At 38.7% G+C, this 19,959-nt stretch overlaps 1 protein-coding gene across 1 annotated transcript in view; it reads left to right on the forward strand.

Annotated features, from left to right (window-relative positions):
* SUCLG2 (succinate-CoA ligase GDP-forming subunit beta) overlaps positions 1 to 19,959 on the forward strand; it is a 303,376-nt gene that overhangs the window by 48,347 nt on the left and 235,070 nt on the right. The window lies entirely within an intron of this gene.

Consider the following 19,959-nt stretch of genomic DNA (forward strand, 5'->3'; position numbering starts at 1 on the left):
TCCATTCTGTGTTCCCTAGTGTTTAGACTATGTCTTATCATGTAGGTGATACTTCGTGTTCAGTCAATTGCTTTGTGGAGGGGGCTTGCTTTTAAGACCTCAGGTTATTTCTCCAGCCATCAGTGTGGCAATACTTCCTTCAAGGATTTCTTTGCCTTGAGAAAGTGAATAGCTGCCTATCTGGTATTTCATCAATAGTGGGGTCTGCATAGGTTAATTTTGAGGTGACTGCTCCCCTTTAGAGATAGGTGAGGAGGTCCCCAAGAGAAGAGAGGGAGGACCCATGAGAGAGTTGTTCAAGATGTTTCTTTTTGCTTGTTTGTTTTTATTTACATTTCAATAGTACACAATATAGTTTTTAAGTATTCATGTGGTTCATGATAGCCAAATCAAGGATTTTACCATATATGTCATTTTCAACAGAGAGCTTTATATGCTTGTGTCTGTTTTGTTCCTTGAACCCTTCCCATCCACCCTCAACTATCCACTCCCCTGTCAGTCTTTGGTATTTACATTTGTCCTCCGTTACTGTTATATATATATCTTTAGATCTTTCCATTTCTGCCATAGAGTGCAGAAATTTGGTGTACTTTCTTTAAAGAATTATTGTTTTAACATTATTATTATTATTATTTATTTTTGATCAGAGAGAGAGAGAGAGAGAGAGAATGCGTGAAAGTAAGCCACCAGGTCTGGGACTTGAACTGCAGTCATCTATGTGGGAGTCTGGCACCTTTAACCACCTGCCAGCCCCGACATTTGGTGTATCTGAGCAGGGATATATGAAGTAAGCCAGAGTATGAAGGGATGTGGAATCAGTTCTCACTGTGGTGGCATTTCTTGCCTCCCTGGGGTTGCTTCTATATCACAGACCAGATAGAAAAGAAATTTTATAGAACTCTTTCCTTCTACTTTCCCAGCAAAAACTATATGTTATAGTGGCTAACATTCCCATTTAGCATAAATGGTCATCTGCTAATAAATGGCAAGATAAAGTTTGCCCACCAAGATTTCAGCCTCACCCACTTAAGCTAGTTTCTAAGTTATCAGCTCCTGGAACTATTGTTTTGACATTACCAAGCAATGCATCATATTTTGCTCTTTTATGCCTTGTAATCTCCATTTGCTTTTAGTGTAGACCAGTTAAATTGTAGCAGTGTCATATAGCATTTATAAGTTTCTGAAAGAAAAATCATTAGATTAAACTTTCTGGTATTTCTTAGTTTTTTCAACCCCCCAATTTCAAGAAGATGCAGAATGATTAGGATATTGTTTCCATTGCTGCCTAGATGTGAAGTGTCAGATTATTTATTTTCCAAGGGACCTTTTGTGAGCCTGTGCTTTTTTGTGTTCTCTGTCATCACAGTGGACTTTCTATATGAATGACAGCATTTATTTCAAAAGTTTCCTAGAGAAAAGTGAACATTATCTATCCTGCACTGTGGTATAAATTCTCTTTTCAGGGATTATTTTGAAGTTTCCTTTTCATATCATCTAGTGTCTGAAAGCTTGCCTTGAATTTAACTTCTGTGAGTAATTCACACAGGTAAAGATAATACTTAGGTGATTCTTCCCCTACCCTTTTTTTTTTTTTTTGAGAGATTTTCACTGTAGGGCGTGTGCGCTTGCCAGACAGACAGAGAGAGACATAGAGACAGAAAGTGAGAAATCACCCCCCAGGGGGGATGGCCACGCCGCAATCCCTTCTCCTCCATTCTCCTCTCGGGATCTTGGGCATGCACGGAAACGCGCCCGGCGTGAGTTTTTTAAGCCACTGGGTCCGGGACACGAACCGCGGTCGGCTACGTGGGAGTCCAGCGACATAGCCAATACGCTAACTGCTGGTTCCCCCCCTACCCTTTTTTGACTGGAGAATTTCAAATCACTGACAGAGAAAAGATAATTATGCCAGATTCTAAGATTTGATATATGGGGGTTGACAAGTGGTATGGTGGTTAGGGCGCTGAACTTCCACATGGTTGATCATGGTTCGAGTCTTGGACTGGGCAGCTTACTTTCTCACTTTCCTTCTCTTTCTCTGGTAAGATAAAAAATATATACTAATAGTGATGAATAAAATTAAAACAAAGAAAGATTTGACATCTTTTTTCTTTTGTAGCTGGGGTATTTCATGTAGAATACCGGCGAGGACACTGCAGTTTAATTCTTGAGATAATAATTTCTCCTATAAGTGGGGATTTTCACAATGGAGATGCGAAAAAAGAAGTGCACTTTACAATGTTGCCATTTTTCTTTTCAAAAAAGTCTGAGATACAGTCTTCAGAGCAGTACTATTTTGCTCATCAACAAGAATAAAATCTACTTCTAAATACAAATAGAGGACTTCAGACCTCTCAGACACCAATTATTATTCTGCCCAGAGAACCTTTAAAATGTCAGAGAGATGATCTCAGGAATTTCCCTGGCAAAGGTCATTTACTACTTTCTAAGTCATTTTTTTGCCTGCCAGTGTGACAGGCAAACCTGTGAGGTTGAGTTAGCTAGGTCTCTCAGAACTGCTGCTGTAAAGACATGATGGGAAGTCTATTGCTATCAGGTATATCACATTAAACTCAAATATTCCTAAACTATTAAGAACTATTAGATTGTTAGAAGGAGATGAGTGGGTTGATTGAAATAAAGTCTGCCTTTTGCAAGCTTTCAACTGAATTTATTGGAAAAGACTTTGGGGAATAATTTAAGGAGGACTAACAAATTGGGAACTAAAAGGAATGGAAGTAGATAGGGGCTGTTTGAAAGAGCTGAATGCGAGTGATGCATTGAGATGGCACACTTGATCTGCTGTAATGGCTGTGCAGAATGTGCATGCAAGTTCTTTAGGCTTTACAGCTACCTCCCCATATGTTATCTGCTTATATCTCCCCAGCAACCCTGGAAGCTGGGCTATTGTGTTTTACCAACACCTCTGCTTTATGAGGGGGTATTGAGAAAGTTCATGGGAAATACTTTATTTTATTTATTTATTTTTTTTTTTGGAGAGGTTTTTGCTATAGGGCGCGTGCACTTGCCAGACAGAGAGAAACAGACAGAAAGCAAGAAATCACCCCCCCAGGGGGGATGGCCACGCCGCAATCCCTTCTCCTCCATTCTCCTCTCAGGATCTTGGGCACACACGCACAGGCGCCCGGCGTGAGTTTTAAGCCACCTGGTCTGGGATGTGAACCGTGGTCGACTACGTGGGAGTCCAGAGACATAGCCATTCCAGAGACATAGCCATTACGCTAACTGCTGGTCCCGGGAAATGCTTTTTATGGAAAAGCTATTCATGAACTTCAATTTTTTTTGGCACAAAAATAACTTTAATACCGTTTTCTATGAACTTTTGGAGGTCCCTTCATACTTTCTCAGTGTCACAAGCACTTTTAAGATAGAAATTCTGAAAACCATTCTTGTTGATCTTTGCTATTCATGTGTTTGGGCAACATGAATGAAGAAAAATACCTAGTACATTTTCTTCTCCGATTATTAAAAATGATCTGCTGTGGTGACATGTAGTATATAACATGATTGGCTGTGGTTAGCTGAACAATTAATTAATAGCCCTAGAGCAAGATTTTATTTTTCCCTCTTTGAAAATTTAAGGAATGAGCCCATGGTTGTAGTATTACTGCACTGTTTGGAATTTGTATTCAAGTAAGCATTTCACATGGAGATGATTCTTGGAACCTGAACTCCCTCTTGCCACAGAAGCTCACTTGAGTGGAACAAATGACATGCTTGTGTGTGTGTGTGTGTGTGTGTGTGTGTGTGTAATATATGTAACTAATTTATATTTAATTTTCAGGAAGTAACTTCTAGAGTTACTCATACCAGAGGTGAGCAGAAATTTAATTTTAATGAACATGATCCTGATGTAAGACTGTCTTAAACCATCAAACAGCCCATGGATAAGAAACATTGTCCTCCTTCCTTTCTTTGAGCTTACCTGTTGTGCAGAGATGCAGCATTGGCAGGCTGGAAAGGTAGTACCTAAGCATACAATGGATATTTAACCTAGCCGAGGGAATGTCAGTTTGGCGGTAGATGTACTGACTACCTCAGTCACTCAGATATAACATGAACTCTTGGCCTGGCATGATCCCAGGTTTTGTCCAGATATTATTAATCATTTTTCTTTTAAGTTTGTTTATTCATTCATTCATTCATTCATTCATTCATGATAGACAAAGAAGCAGGCACTCCCAACAGGGTCTTTGTGCTGTGTTCCAATACTGGTCTTAGCCAGCCTGGATCATGGGCATGCCTACACACAGCCACTGCGCTTAGGATGGTCCCAGGACACAGACCTTCGACCTTTTCCCATGTGGGTCCAGTAGTGTTACTACTTTACCTCTGCCTGGCCCAGATCTTGTTGATCTTTTAAAAGTAATTAGAAAAATTCTTAATCTAAAAATAATGACTTTTTCTAGCTTGCCCACATTAATTTTATTGATGGATGAATCAGTCATGATGAAATTTGAATGTAGTTATTAATTCAATTAATTACATTAAGTATATAACTATTTTTATTTAGAAATAAATGGGAAATGTGGAGATTAACCTAACAGTCATCTGTGTGTCTAATATGAAGTTTCACGTTACAGTTTTCTGCTGGTTGCTCAGATAATTTTAAAATAAAAAACATAGGGCCAGCCAGTGGCATGTAGTTGGGGCAGCTGGACCCCCCCATGGCCAACTGCAAGGTTTGAGTCCCGGACCCAGTAGCTTGAGAAGCATGACAAGCATTTGTGCCTGTGTGCCATAAATCCTGAGGGGAGAAATGGAGGATAGGGATTGTAGTATGACCCAAACCCCTTAGGTGCTTTCTCACTTTCTTTATTTCTCTCTCTGTCTGTGTCCAGTGAGCATACATGCATCCTCTAGCAAGTTTAAAATGAATAGATTACAGACATAAAATATAATTGAAGTCTCTGGGTGTCCCATCTCAAAACTCAGGTCTCTCACTGACCCTCTAACATAACATGGCCACCTTTCACACTGTTTTGATATATCAGTGGGTATGTCTCCATAAGTTTCATTGTTTTCTGCTTAATTATGCATATACTCTTAAGTATTCCTCTTGTTCTACCACTTATGTTTTGTTTTTGAATATGTTTGCATCAGTGCATTTAAAACGGTGTATTTGTTTGAAACATTTTACAATACTCCATTGGATATGTTCACTTATTAATCTGTTGTTCTTGTCTTTGTTGTTGTTGTTGTCTTTTCAAATTTCTGCATGCTATCTTGTGTTTTCTCCCTGGAGAGCTCAAATAGGCCCCTGTAGCAGGATGAGACTATTGCAGGGTACTTTACCTGCTGCCTGCTGGGATTAATATTAAATAATAGAAGAAGGTTATAAGATCAAAGACCCAGTAGCTCTGATGTGTTAGAATGATGTACGGGAATGTCAATAGATAAGTGTAATTCAAAGGCCGGTTTGGGCAAACATTCTCTGGTTTTGTTTCTTTTTTTATGACTAGCAAGTACATAAAATTTACCACATTCCTATGAACTAACATTGTAAAATGTGCGTGCTTCTGTCTCTACTAGATTTCTTTTTCCCATAAATCCACCTTGAGCCCACGAGTATGCTTTGTTTCATCACCAAATTGTATCCAAGATTCCTTAATGTCTCTGTTTTCCACCTCTATCACCTACCTCTCTGTATTCTGGTGGAGGGATCAGCAAACTATGGCCTGCTAGCCAAATCCTTCTTTTGCAAATAAAGCTTAATTGGAGCACCGCCATGCCCATTCATTTTTCTGTGGCTTCTCTGCACTACAGAGTTGAATACTTGCAACAGGGATCATTTGGCCCTTAAGGTTTCAGGTATTTACTGTCTGGCACTTTATAGTAAACATTTGCTAACCCTGATCTGGTTTAATGCAGCTCTCTCCCAGTTGGTGTTATTCTCTAATGAAAGACACTTTTTCTAAAATCTGAATTTGGCTTTCTCACTTCCCAGCTTAAAACTCTCAGTGAATAGTCAGAACTCCAGCCTATAGATTGCAAGCACTTCCATGGACTGGTCTCTCCATGCTCACCTTTTCATGCTTATTTCTCACTACACTTCCCTAGTTTCTACTCATACCATTCCTTTTCCAGCCTTAGCGTCTTGGGGCATGCTGATAACTTAACCTGCTACACTTCTCATAGTTTCTTCACACATCTACCTCCTTACTATCTTTAGGTCCTTGCACAGATTTCACTTGGTCAGAATGACCACTCAGTCTACTGTTGGCCTGCATAATTCATCATGTATATTTTATGCTCTTCTTAGCACTTCCCACTCTGCACAATCACCATCTTCATGTCTTTCTTCCCTGCCTCCTCACCTAGGATGCACACTCTGTGAAAGTAAAGAACTTCTCTGTGCTGTTTATGGACAGATCTTGGATGTTACAGTGGCCACCACAGCAGAGATGCACAGTAGAAAGTTGTTAAATGCATGAACAGAGTATAGGTTACGCCAGTTTCCTAAGTAGGAGTTCAGTATCAATATGTGCTTATTGCCACCCTAATTCGTGTTTGTTATCTATAAATAAGTCTCATCCCCTTCAGTGCATGATGCAAAATTAAGGTGATTTTCTTCTTTAACGTGGTCTAGTTGGCACACTCTCCAGCAAGGGACAGACAGGTAGGAATTTTGAAATAATGCTGCTCAGTATTTTCAGAGCCTTTCATTCATTTGTTTTTGCTGGTGTGCTAATATGCTAATGTTCCTCAAGGTTGTATTTTTTCTGTCTCTTTCTTGCTGGCAGAGCAGCAGTATGGAGTTATGGAGTTAACTCTCCTTTGGGCATTTGTCCTTACTACAAAGAGTTTTACATTTCTTTGCTCCTTAGAAAAAAAGCTGAACCTGGGATAAAAAGAATAAGGCAGTATCTTTGAGAATCTTAATTCTTTCACTTAATGTAAACTGTCCAGCAATCTCCCCTTTTATTCAAACCTTTCCATTTTTTCCCCCAGGACCTCTGTACCTTCTTCCTGTAGTAAAATCCATAAACCAGTCTTCTGACCCATTAATTTCATGTTTCTGGTCTCACGTTTTTGCTCTAGGAGGTGATTGCCATCATTGCCTCATTGAAGGGCACAGACTTGTCTGTAGTCAGACACATTTAGGTTTGAGATAGCTCTGTCTTTAATCAGCTCTGTGACTCTGAGCAGCCAGTTAGCTTCCCTGGGCCTTAATTTGTTCTTCTGTAAAATGGACTTCTGCCAGTTCCTTCTCTTGTTGAAAAAATTAGATATGATAATGCTTATCGAGTATACAACACAATTTCTAGAGCTTCATGGCACACAGGAGAAGGAATGGCAGTGTGACCATCCCTCATGGGAGATGCTTTGCTTTTTCACTTTCCTTCTTTGTCTTTCTCTGTCTCTCCTTCTCTCTCACCTGCAAATGACCATGCCCTCTGGCAAAAACAAAACAAAACAAAACAAAAAACAACAACAGCAACAACAAAAATAGATTGTTAAGACACTCATGAAGAATGAATTCTAAAATAGTAACCTACTGTGATCCAGTTTTTGGATAGTTTGAAAACTCAACTTTTAGTTCCTTTTCGGCAGGACAGATTATTTTATTTCATTATTATTTTTTGAAACAGATGTAGCTGGCCTTACTACTGAGTGCTTAGAGAGGTGTAGTGTTATCAGAGATGCATTGTGAATGGAGCAAAAATGGCCTTGGGCTCTTGGTCTGATCCTAGTCTTACTTCCTGTAAAGAAGAGCTCAAATTATTTCTCTTGATCAGGAAATGTTAAAATATGTTTCTTTTCTAGCCATCTACTCTAATGAAACTTCATATCCCATCAACACTGTCTTTTCAGGTACCATATCATCATTATTATTGTTCCCAATTTGTCATCTGCTTTCTTTTCCATACTGTAAAATGAAAAACTCTGTTTTTGGTCAGGAATGGCAATACAGTCATTCATTCATTCATTCATTTTTTTCCTGTGGTGGTTTCCAATCCTTTTTATGGACACAGCATTGACAGACTGATTCAGTTAAGAGTCAGTTGCACTAATGGATAACTCAAGGGGGAGTGGGAAGAGGTGGGTAGGTAAAGGAGGGGCCCAGGTGGTAGCACTGTGATAATGCAGTGGGACTCACATGGGAAAGGTCCTCGGTTTGTGTTTAGGCACCTTCTGTACACACACTTGCCCGTAATCCAGGCCAACTGAGATTGGGGGTGATTTGCCATGTGAAGGTCTATAGGGAGGTCTGTTTCTCGGGCCTTCTTCCTTCCCTTATCTCACAGAGGAAAAAAAAGAAAGACATACACTTAAGAAAAACAAAAACAAAGAAAGCAAGAACAAGGTTTGTTGTTGTTGTTGTTGTTGTTGGATTCAGATGTGGACACTCTTTGAGCATCTCAGTGGCCTTAAAAAAATTAATCTCTTACCTTTAAACATCTCCATTTCTGGAATGGGCATACCTTAACTCAAATGAGATGAAAAATAAATTTACTTAACATAAATAATACATTTTAATATGGTTATTGAATGTGAGCTTTTTCTGGTTCTTCCTATTGTAAATTACTGTTGGTCTCTTTCTATGATTGTTAAGTGAGTCAAATATAGCAACTCCACAATTAAGAGTTTAAAAATAACTTTAAATGTATTTTTTAAATGCACTTGAAATGAACAGCAGGGTACCATGGGCACTTTTAAAAAAATAATTTATGTGATCACTTAATATTTTTATTCTCATGATTGCCGAGTGTCTATTGGTTATACTCCCCCCCCTTTATGTTTCTACATTAAATAACAATAGGTAATTTTTTTGAGTATTTACCATGGACACTGTTCCAAGTGACTTGGTTATATTAATCCATTTAATTTTTTCTTTCTTTCTTTTTAAAGATTTATTAATTTTATTAATTTATTATTATTTTAAAAATTTGAACAGAGAGAGACAGAGAAGAGAGAAAGTGAAAAAGCAAGTTGTCAGGTCCAGGATTCAAACCATGGTCAGCCATGCAGGAGTCCAAGCCTTCACTACCATGACACATGCCAGCTCCAACCCATTTAATTCTTAACAGCAAGCTATAAGGATGGGCCTGTTAGTATCCTCCTTTATAAATGAGTAAGTTCATTCCATTACCTTTCTATTATCAATAGGATAGGTAGGATCCCCTGTCTCCCTGTTAAAGAAATGAGCTAATGGGAACTAATTCATTGGCTAATTAATTTTGTTAGTGTGCACAAAGCAGGGGTACACCAAATGGTGAGTGGTCTGTAACATCTTAGTTCCAGACAAAAGAGTGTTCTATTTTCAAAGGACTCCAGGTGAAGACCATGCACTTTGGTTTGAACACAGAGCGAAATATAACATGCTCCTACTCTTTCTTCCACATGTGACCTTCTTTTCCCCTTATGGCCTTAGGTTTCTAATCATGATAACTGTTATTATCTATTTTTTTAGCATAATTTCTTGCTGAAAGAGAAGTGGACTTGGTGGCATCATCACATGGAAGCCTAAACAGAAAAGTATTATTATTCTTTTTACAAACAGAATCATACTTAATTTCTTTTATAGGACCACACAGTTAAAGTGGCTTGTTCATTAGAGTCTCTTTGAAGGAAGCTGGCCTTTTATGGCACTCATATTGAGACACATTAGGCTATATGTGTCTTTTCATTTGCACCAACACATTTATTTGAAGCCTGGTATTTCCTAGGTAACGTGACTAAGGTAGATTTATGAGTGCTCATTTGCATAGAGAACAACATTGGCAGAACCTAAAATAACAAACACATACTAACTTTTGGCCTGTTACAGCCCACTGAGCATCTGCCTTAGTTGCCATGCCTGTAATGAGAGGGAAATATATTTTCCTCTGAGTTTACAGCTAATTCCTTGTTTGTATTCTGCTGTCATCATTGCTGTTGAGAGCTTGAAATGAGGTTTAAGAGCCTCTTCATATTTAACAGCAGGAGTTTATATTAGAGGTGGTAGTTCTGCGTTACAGAAAATGCAGCTTTTGCTCCCCCACCTTGATTTCATACTGCATTTGAAGAACCCTACTACATTTAAGTAAGGGTTCAAGTGCTTCATTTTCCAGACAAGTTAATAGAGACTTAAGGGTACACTATTGTGTTAAAGCTCAGACTTGATTACTTTGTCTCTAATGTTGTTCTTAAGAGAATGATTTTCATTGCACAAATATTTGCACGTAATATTGTTAAAACTTAGTTTAATATTCTTAAAAGTTAAAAAAAAATACATAGAATAGGTAAAGAAAAATGTCTTTGACCATCACTTACCTTGTCTTCCCTCTCTAAGTTTACTCATGTTAAGTCGAAGAATAGAATCTGGACCTTAACCTTTACATTTACTTAGTCAATATAGCCATGCTGAGAAGGTACAGAATGTTGCTTCATATGTGAACTAAAACATAAATGTTATTCTGTGTATCATGTCCTGCAGCTTGCTACATTCTTTCAATAATGTATGAATAATCAATTTTAGGATCTTCAGATATAACAGGCTAATGAGTCGATTCTGCTTTAACAAATTATTTTCAAGATTTCAGTGGTTAATACATTAATCCAAGATGTTTCTCAGTCTTGTAAATGTGGACCAGAGGCTCCAGGGCAGCTGTCCTCCTTGTAGTAATTCAGTAATCCAGGCTATTTCGACCCTGTGACTCCACCGTTTCAACATGTGGCTTTCAGGTCATTGAGGACAACAAAAAACTCTGGAGGGTTGCTCAGGGTCTCTTAAAATTTTGGCATACTAGGGGCCAGCAGTTGGCATAGTAGTTAAAGTGCTAGACTCTCAAGTAATTGACTGCAGTTTGAGACCTGGACCCGGTGGCTTGAAAATCACACACGCCCAAAATCCCACGAGGAGAATGGAGGAAGGGCAATTGCGGCATGGCCATAGCCTCTGGGGTGTGATTTCTCGCTTTGTGTGTCTGTTCTCTTTGTCTCTCCAGCAAGCACACATACCCTATGGTAAAAGTCTCAGTTTTTTGTTTTTGTTTCCAGAGGGAGGGCATACTAGCTATAAGAGAACTGAGAATGTAGGGGAACACATAGATACTGGTGATACTACGTTATCATAAATGTTGTAAATGCTTTATATAGTTTAAATATATTATGGCTTATTTGGCCAGTCTCCTCTATTTGCTGGGCATTTGAATCATTTCCAATTTTTCCCTTTATTATTTACATTATATGGAAGATCCTTGTATATATCCGATGGATGTTTTACTAGGATAGATACCCAGGAAGAGAACTTTCTAGGTCAGTGTTTAAAAACTGTTTTAAACTTTAAAAAAAATTTATGATAGAGTGTGTGCTATGTACACATGAGAGAGATAAAGATAGAACAGTACCCACCACATGATCTGGACATACTGTAATCCCCTTCCTCCTCCACTAGTCCTTCAACTAGTGAGATGTTAGGCACTCATGTGTATGCCCAGAATGTCTTAGACTGACTGGCTGGGGATTCTCACCACTGTTGCCTTCTGGGATCTGGCCTCTCTCGAGCATTACTGCTGTGCCATGATGTTCGCTCATGCGCTCGCGTGCGCACTCTCTATTTTTTTTCTGTAAATGTTGTTGAATTGTTTTCAAAGGTGGTTGCACTGATTGCACTGGTGTTATTTGTGTGAGTAGTGTATGAAAAGGCTTACTCCACCATACCGTCAGTGTTTACAATATCCAGTCTCCATTTTTCTCCTGCTCAGTGGTATCTTCATTCCTTTTGGGAAAATGGCTTCTCCTATTTGTTAGACTTTCTATTGCCCTGATTATCAGTAAGCCCTGGGCTGTATCTCATACTCCTTTCTGCTGCCTTTCCCAGTGAGGCAGTTCTACTGTGCAAAGTTGGGTTGAAGAGAGATAGCAAGGGCAGAGCTAGTGGGTAGATGAGGTTCACAGATTCTCCCTTTGGGGGGCACCTAGCTCAATGACATTTCTTTTGATACTCCTTTTATTGATTTCTCCCTTCTCTGTGGTACTATTTTAGTTATCTCTAGGCCTCTAATTTTAAAACCATGGGGCAAAGGATGATTTCTTGGTCATGTCATTTTTTTTTTTTCTGTATAGCTGTCTAATATTGTGCTTTGAGTTTTCTTGTGAAATTTTGTCTGCTTAGTTATTGTCTTTTTATCTGTTGGTTCTCTTTGTCCTTCTCCTCATTTTTCATTCTTTTTCTTCTGTGCTCCCTGACTCCCATAGGCCCTTAAATCTTTATATGCTGCTTTTCTTTTAAGTTGTATTTCCCCTTTCCCCTCTGAGCTGAGAAATGCTTGTTAGTCCAAGCCTTCACTACCATGACACATGCCAGCTCCAACCCATTTAATTCTTAACAGCAAGCTATAAGGATGGGCCTGTTAGTATCCTCCTTTATAAATGAGTAAGTTCATTCCATTACCTTTCTATTATCAATAGGATAGGTAGGATCCCCTGTCTCCCTGTTAAAGAAATGAGCTAATGGGAACTAATTCATTGGCTAATTAATTTTGTTAGTGTGCACAAAGCAGGGGTACACCAAATGGTGAGTGGTCTGTAACATCTTAGTTCCAGACAAAAGAGTGTTCTATTTTCAAAGGACTCCAGGTGAAGACCATGCACTTTGGTTTGAACACAGAGCGAAATATAACATGCTCCTACTCTTTCTTCCACATGTGACCTTCTTTTCCCCTTATGGCCTTAGGTTTCTAATCATGATAACTGTTATTATCTATTTTTTTAGCATAATTTCTTGCTGAAAGAGAAGTGGACTTGGTGGCATCATCACATGGAAGCCTAAACAGAAAAGTATTATTATTCTTTTTACAAACAGAATCATACTTAATTTCTTTTATAGGACCACACAGTTAAAGTGGCTTGTTCATTAGAGTCTCTTTGAAGGAAGCTGGCCTTTTATGGCACTCATATTGAGACACATTAGGCTATATGTGTCTTTTCATTTGCACCAACACATTTATTTGAAGCCTGGTATTTCCTAGGTAACGTGACTAAGGTAGATTTATGAGTGCTCATTTGCATAGAGAACAACATTGGCAGAACCTAAAATAACAAACACATACTAACTTTTGGCCTGTTACAGCCCACTGAGCATCTGCCTTAGTTGCCATGCCTGTAATGAGAGGGAAATATATTTTCCTCTGAGTTTACAGCTAATTCCTTGTTTGTATTCTGCTGTCATCATTGCTGTTGAGAGCTTGAAATGAGGTTTAAGAGCCTCTTCATATTTAACAGCAGGAGTTTATATTAGAGGTGGTAGTTCTGCGTTACAGAAAATGCAGCTTTTGCTCCCCCACCTTGATTTCATACTGCATTTGAAGAACCCTACTACATTTAAGTAAGGGTTCAAGTGCTTCATTTTCCAGACAAGTTAATAGAGACTTAAGGGTACACTATTGTGTTAAAGCTCAGACTTGATTACTTTGTCTCTAATGTTGTTCTTAAGAGAATGATTTTCATTGCACAAATATTTGCACGTAATATTGTTAAAACTTAGTTTAATATTCTTAAAAGTTAAAAAAAAATACATAGAATAGGTAAAGAAAAATGTCTTTGACCATCACTTACCTTGTCTTCCCTCTCTAAGTTTACTCATGTTAAGTCGAAGAATAGAATCTGGACCTTAACCTTTACATTTACTTAGTCAATATAGCCATGCTGAGAAGGTACAGAATGTTGCTTCATATGTGAACTAAAACATAAATGTTATTCTGTGTATCATGTCCTGCAGCTTGCTACATTCTTTCAATAATGTATGAATAATCAATTTTAGGATCTTCAGATATAACAGGCTAATGAGTCGATTCTGCTTTAACAAATTATTTTCAAGATTTCAGTGGTTAATACATTAATCCAAGATGTTTCTCAGTCTTGTAAATGTGGACCAGAGGCTCCAGGGCAGCTGTCCTCCTTGTAGTAATTCAGTAATCCAGGCTATTTCGACCCTGTGACTCCACCGTTTCAACATGTGGCTTTCAGGTCATTGAGGACAACAAAAAACTCTGGAGGGTTGCTCAGGGTCTCTTAAAATTTTGGCATACTAGGGGCCAGCAGTTGGCATAGTAGTTAAAGTGCTAGACTCTCAAGTAATTGACTGCAGTTTGAGACCTGGACCCGGTGGCTTGAAAATCACACACGCCCAAAATCCCACGAGGAGAATGGAGGAAGGGCAATTGCGGCATGGCCATAGCCTCTGGGGTGTGATTTCTCGCTTTGTGTGTCTGTTCTCTTTGTCTCTCCAGCAAGCACACATACCCTATGGTAAAAGTCTCAGTTTTTTGTTTTTGTTTCCAGAGGGAGGGCATACTAGCTATAAGAGAACTGAGAATGTAGGGGAACACATAGATACTGGTGATACTACGTTATCATAAATGTTGTAAATGCTTTATATAGTTTAAATATATTATGGCTTATTTGGCCAGTCTCCTCTATTTGCTGGGCATTTGAATCATTTCCAATTTTTCCCTTTATTATTTACATTATATGGAAGATCCTTGTATATATCCGATGGATGTTTTACTAGGATAGATACCCAGGAAGAGAACTTTCTAGGTCAGTGTTTAAAAACTGTTTTAAACTTTAAAAAAAATTTATGATAGAGTGTGTGCTATGTACACATGAGAGAGATAAAGATAGAACAGTACCCACCACATGATCTGGACATACTGTAATCCCCTTCCTCCTCCACTAGTCCTTCAACTAGTGAGATGTTAGGCACTCATGTGTATGCCCAGAATGTCTTAGACTGACTGGCTGGGGATTCTCACCACTGTTGCCTTCTGGGATCTGGCCTCTCTCGAGCATTACTGCTGTGCCATGATGTTCGCTCATGCGCTCGCGTGCGCACTCTCTATTTTTTTTCTGTAAATGTTGTTGAATTGTTTTCAAAGGTGGTTGCACTGATTGCACTGGTGTTATTTGTGTGAGTAGTGTATGAAAAGGCTTACTCCACCATACCGTCAGTGTTTACAATATCCAGTCTCCATTTTTCTCCTGCTCAGTGGTATCTTCATTCCTTTTGGGAAAATGGCTTCTCCTATTTGTTAGACTTTCTATTGCCCTGATTATCAGTAAGCCCTGGGCTGTATCTCATACTCCTTTCTGCTGCCTTTCCCAGTGAGGCAGTTCTACTGTGCAAAGTTGGGTTGAAGAGAGATAGCAAGGGCAGAGCTAGTGGGTAGATGAGGTTCACAGATTCTCCCTTTGGGGGGCACCTAGCTCAATGACATTTCTTTTGATACTCCTTTTATTGATTTCTCCCTTCTCTGTGGTACTATTTTAGTTATCTCTAGGCCTCTAATTTTAAAACCATGGGGCAAAGGATGATTTCTTGGTCATGTCATTTTTTTTTTTTCTGTATAGCTGTCTAATATTGTGCTTTGAGTTTTCTTGTGAAATTTTGTCTGCTTAGTTATTGTCTTTTTATCTGTTGGTTCTCTTTGTCCTTCTCCTCATTTTTCATTCTTTTTCTTCTGTGCTCCCTGACTCCCATAGGCCCTTAAATCTTTATATGCTGCTTTTCTTTTAAGTTGTATTTCCCCTTTCCCCTCTGAGCTGAGAAATGCTTGTTCTGTCAATGAAATACAGAGGAAAGGGAGCAATGGGAGGTCATTGTACAAGTCCACAGGGAACGAATCCAAGGTGCCCACCTACCCCAGCTGGCTTCAGAACATGGTGCTATTCAAAATTCATATGAAGGATGGAAGGAAGATAGGAATTAGTTCAATTTTCATCCTGCCTCTGGCTCACCATAGGATCCCTAGGTATGTCATGTCCCTTCTTTAGACCTTGAGGTTCCTGACTGTCAAATGAAAAGATTAGACCCCAGTGGATCTTCCTATACCCTGAAATCCCCAATAAATGAAAAAACTGACTGACTAGGAAACTTCTTTAGCAGAATCCCAAAGTCTTTATAAGTGAATTCCTACTATGCCCTGTCACCTTAAGACTCTGTGAAGTACTTTATCAGTCACGGTTTAGTGAGGAAGATGGAGATTCCACCAGGCCATTTCATGGATTTTAATGAAGGAGAGAACAGTAGTTTCAAAGGTTTTTAAAAGAACAATTGGAAGGCAGATGGATTGGGGAGGCAACACAGAGATAGACAACAGCAAGAGTCATCTATGAATCCTAGGAGAGGAATGTGGAAGTGTTACCAGACTCCAGGACAGCCAATAGGAGTGACTGTCATTGCTGGGAAGAAAGTGAGAGCTGGAATTATGAAGAGAAAAGGGTTGTCTGGAGTGGTCTGGACCCCAGTCACTGCTAGAGATGCTGCCTCACTCAGAAAGAGGTCAGCAGAGTCTGTCATCTGCTTCCTGCTCTTCAGTCTCTGAATAGAGTTTCATATTTAGACAGAGGCTAATTGGGAAAGGATCATGAGAACAGATCAGAGGGTAAGCAGACAAGTAAACTGGCAGAAACAATTAAAAGGCAGCAAGTCAGGTAATCTTTAAATATTTTTTTTGTTAGGGTCTAGCAGGTGATGTGGTGGTTAAGGCGTTGACACTCCCCACACGACCAACCGTGGTTCAAGTCCTGGATCTGGTGGCTTGCTTTTGCACTTTCCCTCTCTCTCTCTCTCATTCTCTCCCTCTCTGTGTGTCTCGCCCTGATCAAATTAAGAAAGTAATAATAAATAAATAAAATTAAATAATTCTTTAAAAAAATTTTTTTTTGTTATTTACATTCCAGAGTCCATGGATTCTCTGAGATGTTCCTGACATCTGTAGTGATGATATTATTCTAAGGTCTTAACTGGTAGTTCTTCCTTGGAGTCAATAAACTCTACTGTTCTAGTATGTTAGGATAGTACCTACTCATATCTTCACCTCCTTCCCAGAGCCTAGAGCATTTCATCAAAGTCCTGTTTCTGATAGACTTTTGGCCTTTTAAAGTCAGGAATATTATCTTAGTCATCTCTTTTTTTGTCTGCATTGCCAAGGGCATTTGGGATTGTGGTCCCTAACACAAACCCGGGGAACCAGCTCTCTTACCAATCTATCTATACTGTTGAACAGAGAATCTCTGCTGTTTTACAGTACCTTGTGATCTTGGGCAAGTGATTAACTTCATCCTGAGTTTCCTAATTTGTAAAATGAGATTATTGATCAGGATAGACCAGGTTGTACAATAGTAAAAAAATAATTCCTAAATTTCAGTGGCTAAATATTCATAGAGGCCACATAGTGGTACAGCAATAAAATGTGATACTCTGTGAGGCTGATTCAAATGGAAAAGTTACTGGTTCAAGTCTAGAGACTTCTGTGAGTACGCTGGATACATGTTTGCCCACGATCCACTGCTGGCTGAAGACTGGGAGTGGATTATGGCAGTAGGACCCTATTGGGGGGTGCTCTTCTCTGTCTCTTTCTGTCATTCTCACTCATAAAAGAAACAGATAAATAAACTTGAAAAGAAATCCACAAAGGATTACTTTTCACTACACATTTGTGAGTTACCTGGGATATATTCATATTTACTCTGGCTTCTGGCTGATTGATCAACTATCATTTTGAATATTTTCAATTCTTGTGTCAGGAGAAAGAGAGAACATGGATGATGTGGCGGTGAAATACTAACATATATACTCAAAGTTGTCGAGTGGAACTAGTTATATAGTGTGATATTATGTCTTAAGAATATGTGTATTTAGGGGCCGGCCCAAGGCTTGGTGGTTAAGGGAGCTGAATTTCACATGGCTGACTGAGTAGTCAAGTCTCAGACTTGACAGCTTGAAAAACACACCAGGCACGTGTGTGCACATGCTTCAAAAGGATGGAGAAAGGGAAGGGGAGGGATTGTGATGTGACCATACTTCATGGAGGATGATGACCTAGCTGCTACGGCCCATGCCATGGGGTGGGGAACCATTGGATAAAACTTGAGCCATATGAGAAGGCCAGGGTCTTGGACCCCAAGTAGACCTGAGCACACAGAACACACTTGTATTCTTGGCTGGCTGGAAGGTTGAGGGGAGGATTATGTTGTGTTGACCCTAAAAGAAATTAAGTTAACTTTGGAAAAAGTAATAGTGGATGAAACTGTTATTGTTATTACTATTCAGCATTTTATATTGTATTTCCAGCATAGTTTACACCACTTGCTTCACAAACTTCTTGTTACCCCCCTCCCCCAAAGTAAGCTCAAGTTGTTCTCTAGATTTATCTCAAATTCCTAATGAATGGAGTTGAGTTAGTGAAGTTTTAAAGACAGTTAGAGATCCTACTCTTGCAAGTTTGTTAATGGACAAAAATAGGTGATTATTCTGTAAGAGGATCATCACTTTGTGTAGCTTGAATATTGGAATAATTGTAGAACTATGTTCAGTGTCTTGGTTTTCAATTTAAGAGCAACAGACTTTAAACTGGCTTGCATTTGAGTCAATGTAGAAACAGTCAATATGTATTATATGTCTATGAAGCTGGTCTCTGGATCAATTGCAATTAGTTTGCAGCAGATTGCATTAACATATCTAAACTTAATACAGCAAGTGTTCTGATGAAAAGGAATTGACCATGACCACTCTGCGGACTATTTTTAGTCTCCCTCAAATGCTCTCTTTAAACTGTATTTTTTCTTCTTTAGTTAATGGCTGTAAATTGGCACATCAACATATGCTTACTCTATTGATCCTTCCCATTTGTCTTAAAAGCAGTCCCAGATAACGGCACATATCTAACTGATTAATGTTTTCTTTCATTTAAGAGGCTTTTACTAAATGCCTTTAACTTGCATTTTTCTTGGTATGTTATATGGCTCACTATTAAGACCTTTGAACCTACTAGTATGTTCATTAATGACATTTTGTGTGTGTTTTTTTAATTACTACTATTTCATCAAGACTTAAAAGTCAAAAGATTAACAAGTGATATACAGTTAGCAAAATTATATATAGTAAGTGATATAAGTATTGCTCATCAAGCTATTAGTTTTTTCCTCAGGGTTATTTATTTTAAAGAAGTGTAGGCAACTTTGATGTTAAAGCATGATTACCAATATTTGTAAAGATGGGAGAGATCTTGAGACTTTACCATGACAACATTTGAATTTTGTGCAGGTGTATAAAAGTTACATTATGTTTATTTCAGTTTTTAAGGACTAACTTGTACTTTTCATTTTCAGACATAGTTTCTGAGAATGAAAAACCATCTGTATCAGGAGACAAAATAATTTATTCATTTGGCCATCTAACTGGTACTGCCTTTTGAGTGTCTTCCGTATACCAGTACTGCCACATTGTTCATAAAAACAGAAAGAAATTTAAGACACACTGTCCTTGAGTAAAACCCAGTCTGGTTGTAAGATTCTGGAGTCTCTTTGGACTCTCTCCTTGAGTGCATTATAGCATGGAGATTCCTGGAGAAAATACTGTTTTAAGGACATGTTAAAGGTGCTCAGAGCTAATGGCTTCATGTGCAAAGCCCTATGGACCGTGCTTTTATTATTAATGTGACACAGTGTGACATCCAACAAAACCATAGAAGCCTCCAGGGGTCGTATCAGGTGACCTTATACATACCACCAGGCTTACAATCCAGTTGTGTGATTGATGTTTTGTTTTGTTTGTGCATTAATTGTATCGTCATCATGCATCTTGTGAGTAGTGGTTCCTTTGTGCTGTGTCTCATGGGATGGAAAGGAGCTTCCATCCATGGACTGTGGGTTTGTGTCCCAAGGTTTCTCTGTTATACAAGAGGGAGTATCACAGCACCAAGACCTTTTGGGTTAATCTGCCTGCCTTGCTCTCTCTCCCCTCTCTCCTTCTGTCACATTTAAAAAAAAAAAAGGGAATAAACTTTAAAATGGACCATCTGAGTTTGGTAGGGAATCAGATAAAACGAAAAGAATATTTATTTGTTCATATTATCCTGCCCTTTGGCCATTTTCTTTCAATATAAATAAAAACTAATAGATAGTGCATATATTGGAAAACCATATATCTTTTAAACTTGTTAAGTTTAA

This window comes from Tupaia chinensis, unplaced genomic scaffold (genome assembly GCF_000334495.1).
Source record: "Tupaia chinensis unplaced genomic scaffold, TupChi_1.0 Scaffold000682_1, whole genome shotgun sequence".
NCBI classification, from domain to species: Eukaryota; Metazoa; Chordata; class Mammalia; order Scandentia; family Tupaiidae; genus Tupaia; species Tupaia belangeri.